Consider the following 4,680-nt stretch of genomic DNA (forward strand, 5'->3'; position numbering starts at 1 on the left):
GGCAGAAGTTAGTAATGTTAAGTGTCGCATGCCTAAACAAGGATCTCAGAGCATATCATAAGATTTACTGAAGTCTAACACTTGCAGCGCTTAAAAACATGTTGTGTATTAACTGCATCCTATCTGGGAATAGCTCCTCCACTATTCTGTTTGATCTTATTTCTAGTTGCTCTTTCTTCCTCTAGTATTCTAGTTGATCTAAGGTAGGCTAAATAAACCACATAGCTCCTGCCACTGCAGCTGGTCTTGAGTGTTTAAATGGCACTTCACTTCAGTCGCTCAGTCGTGTCTGACTCTTTGCAACCCCATGGACAATAGCACACCAGACTTCGCTGTCCATTACCAACTCCCAGAGATTGCTCAAACTCACATCCATTTAGTCAGTCATGCCATCCAACCATCTCATCCTCTGCCATCCACTTCTCCTCTGGCTGTCAACCTCACCCAGCATCAGGGTCTTTTCCAATGGGTCAGTTCTTTGCATCGGGTGGCCAAAGTATTGGAGTTTCAGCATCAGTCCTTCCAATGAATATTCAGGACTGATTTGCTTTAGGATGGACTGGTTGGATCTCCTTGCAGTCCAAAGGACTCCCAAGAGTCTCTCCAACACCACAGTTCAAAAGCCTCAATTCTTTGGTGCTCAGCTTTCTGTATACTCCAACTCTCACATCCATACATGACTATAGGAAAAACCATAACTTTGACTAGATGGACCTTTGTTGGCAAAGTAATGTCCCATCTCTTTAAGAGTTTTCCACAGTTTGTTATAATCTAGAGTCAAAGGCTTTGGGATAGTCAAAAGCAGAAGTAGATGTTCTTCTGGAACTCTCTTGCTTTTTTGATGATCCAACGGATGCTGGCAATTTGATCTCTGGTTCCTCTGCCTTTTCTAAATCCAGCTTGAACATCTGGAAGTTCATGGTTCACATACTGTTGAAGCCTGACTTGGAGAATATTGAACATTACTTTGCTAACTTGTGAGATGAGTGCAATTGTGCAGTAGTTTGAGCATTCTTTGGCATTGCCCTTCTTTGGGATTGGGATGAAAACTGACCTTTTCCAGTCATGTGGCCACTGTTGAGTTTTCCAAATTTGCTGGCATATTGAGTGCAACACTTTCAGAGCATCACCTTTTAGGATTTGAAATGGCTCAACTGGAATTCCATCACCTCCACTAGCTTTGTTCATAGTGAACCCCTTTGCATTCCACGATGTCTGGCTCTTGGTGGGTGATCACACCATCATGATTATCTGGGTCATATAGATCTTTTCTGTATAGCTCCTGTTTGTATTCTTGCCACCTCTTCTTAATATCTTCTACTTCTGTTAGGTCCATACCATTTCTGTCCTTTATTGAGCCCATCTTTGCATGAAATGTTCCCTTGATATCTCTAATTTTCTTGAGGAGATCTCTAATCTTTCCCAATCTATTGTTTTCCTCTCTTTCTTTACATTGACCACTAAGGAAGGGTTTCTTATCTCTCTCCTTGCTCTTCTTTGGAACTCTGCTTTTGGATGGGTAGATCTTTCCTTTTCTACTTTGCCTTTAGCTTCTCTTCTTTTCTAGGCTATTTTTAATGCCTCCTCGGAGAACCACTTTGCCTTTTTGCATTTCTTTTTTTTTTTTGGGGGGGGGGGTGGTCTTGATCACCGCCTCCTATACAATGTCATGAACCTCCACCCATAGTTTTTCAGGGATTCTGTCTATCAGATCTAATCCCGTTAATCTATTTGTTACCTCCACTGTATAATCATAAGGGATTTGATTTAGGCCATACCTGAATGTCTATTGGTTTTCCCTACTTTCTTCAGTTTAAGTCTGAATTTGGCAATAAGGAGTTCATGATCTGAGCCACAGTCAGCTTCCAGTCTTGTTTTTTCTGACTGTATAGAGCTTCTCCATCTTTGGCTGCAAGGAAAATAATCAATCTGATTTCAGTATTGACCATATGGTGATGTTCATGTGTAGAGTCTTCTCTTGTGTTGTTGGAAGAGGGTGTTTGCTATGACCAGTGCATTCTCTTGGCAAAACTCTGTTAGTGTTTGCCATACTTCATTTTGTACTCCAAGGACAAATTTGCCTGTTACTCCAGGTATCTCTTGATTTCCTGCTTTTGCACTCCAGTCCTGTATAATGAAAAGGACATCTTTTTGGGGTGTTGGTTTTAGAAGGTCTTGTAGGTCTTCATAGAACTGTTCAACTTCTTCAGCATTACTGGTTGGGGCATAGACTTGGATTACTGTGATATTGAATGGTTTGCCTTGGAAACGAACAGAGATCATTCTGTCATTTTTGAGATTGCACCCGTATGCTGCATTTTGGACTCGTTTGTTGACTATGAGGGCTACTCCATTTCTTCTAAGGGATTCCTGCCCATAGTAGAAGATATAATGGTGATCTGAGTTAAATTCACCCATTCCAGTCCATTTTAGTTCACCGATTCCTAAAATGTCGATGTTCACTCTTGCCATCTCCTGTTTGACCACTTCTAATTTATCTTGATTCATGAACCTAACATTCCAGGTTTCTACGCAATATTGCTCTTTACAGCAACAGAGTTTAGTCCCATCACCAGTCATATCCACTGGGCATTGTTTTCACTTTGGCTCTGTCTCTTTATTCTTTCTGGTGTTATTTCTCCACTCTTCTCCAGTAGCATATTGGGCACCTACCGACCTAGGAATTTCATCTTTCAGCATCGTATCTTTTTGTCTTTTATTATTGTTCATGGGTGGAGAAGGAAATGGCAACCCACTCCAGTATTCTTCCCTGGAGAATCCCATGGACAGAGGAGCCTGGCAGGCTACAGTCCACGGGGTCGCAAGAGTCAGATATGACTTGGCAACTAAACCACCACCACCACTGTTCATGGGGCTCTCAAGGCAAGAATACTGAATCTGTGTGCCATTGCCTTCTCCACTGGACCATGTTTTGTCAGAACTCTACACCATGACCCATCCATCTTGGGTGGCCCTACACAGCATGACTCATAGTTTCATTGAGCTAGACAAGAGAGTGGTCCATGTGTTTGGCCTGGTTAGTTTTCTGTGATTGTGGTTTTCATTCTGTCTGCCCTCTGAGGAATAAGGATAAGAGGCTTATGGAATGGCACTTATCTCCCCTTTTATACTTTCTAGATTTCCTCATCCTTGGCTCATCCTCCACTGCCCTGGGAGGTTTGTCTGGTGGAGGGGGAGGGGGTCTGACCCAGAATTTCAATCATAAGAAATATGAACTCCCACTTATCATCCTCTTCTAGGCCACAGGCGCTGTGTTTGTCAGTTGATCATCAAAATTGAGCCTAAAAATATAAAGAAATATCCTAAAACATTACATGTTTTCCTCACATTTGCTAATCTGCCCCACTATTTAACAGAATCCCTATATCCTCCTGTTAATCAAGGTCAATTATCCCCACCTGGGTGGTAACTTTTTCCCTTGTTCCTGTTCTCTCAGCCCAAGGAGCTCAAACGTACCAGTGTTCAGCTATGGCATAAAGTTGAATATGTTTTTACTACGTGTCCTCTGATAGAAGCATTCCCCCTCTGAGAATCGTGATGGGAGCCATGGGGATGGGAGACACACATTCCTCCAGTCCCTCTCAGGTAACAATGAAAGAAGAGCCAATCCTACTTCCACGCCTGCAGAGCCTATGTGTCACACCTGTTAGACACAGCCCTAAAGGCAACCATAGAGAGAGAGAATATACTGAAGGATGGAGTTGCATCTTAGGTATGACACACACATCCTTGTAACATTTTATCTCAAGTTAGCATTTCAGCTGCACCTTCACATAGACATTTCAACATTCTCTCAGGAAAGCAGATTCAGGGTGGTATAATATATGATGGAACCAATGGATCCATAATTAGATCCCTGTTGCTGAACCTCTCTTTCTATAAAGTTTCTTCTGTCTCTGTTTATACCCAGCCCTCTACTTACCACGGCCACTGCTTAGTGGAGTCTTAGACCCTGCACGCCTGATCACAGGACATCACGTGACAATGCAGCCAGAGCTGCCCACCATGACCCTGATATCATACCCAGCAAGTAACACATTCAGCTAGGCCCAATGGTAATCCATCATAAAATGAAAGTGCCCATAGACGACTGCACAGGCATGGGCAGAAGGAACAAACAAGCTGTGTTAATAAAAGCAGGGGGCTCAGACTCCCATTCCCGTGTTATGCGGATAAATGTTTAAAAGTTGGCTCTTCAGATTAAGGAAGCCCCAGATATAAATCTACAGCATTTATATAAATCTATAGCATTTACATAAATATAAAGCATTTTCCAGTTTCCTAGGTATAAATACTCCCACCGTGGCTGACTTCAAGCTATCAGTGTGACTGTGAACTCAACAGATTTGGAAAAAGATAGTTCTCATCACCACCTCTCACTCATGCCACATCTACATCCACATGAGAGAGGAGAAGAGCCCTTACAGGCAGCTGTGTAATTCTCTGCATAGACAATGCAGTCTGCTTCAAAACTTTAAGGGTATACGTTTTTATTTTCCTATTGAATCTTGAATCCACATGGTGCCCTCTCCCACCACAGAAAACTATAATACCATATTGTCCACCGGGTTGTATAGCCTAAGTCTCAAGGTTGTTTTATCATGGACCAAATGTGCTAAGAGCCTTTTCCAAATCAAGGCCCAGCTCGAAGTAGACAAT

Source organism: Dama dama, chromosome 33 (genome assembly GCF_033118175.1).
Source record: "Dama dama isolate Ldn47 chromosome 33, ASM3311817v1, whole genome shotgun sequence".
NCBI lineage: Eukaryota > Metazoa > Chordata > Mammalia > Artiodactyla > Cervidae > Dama > Dama dama.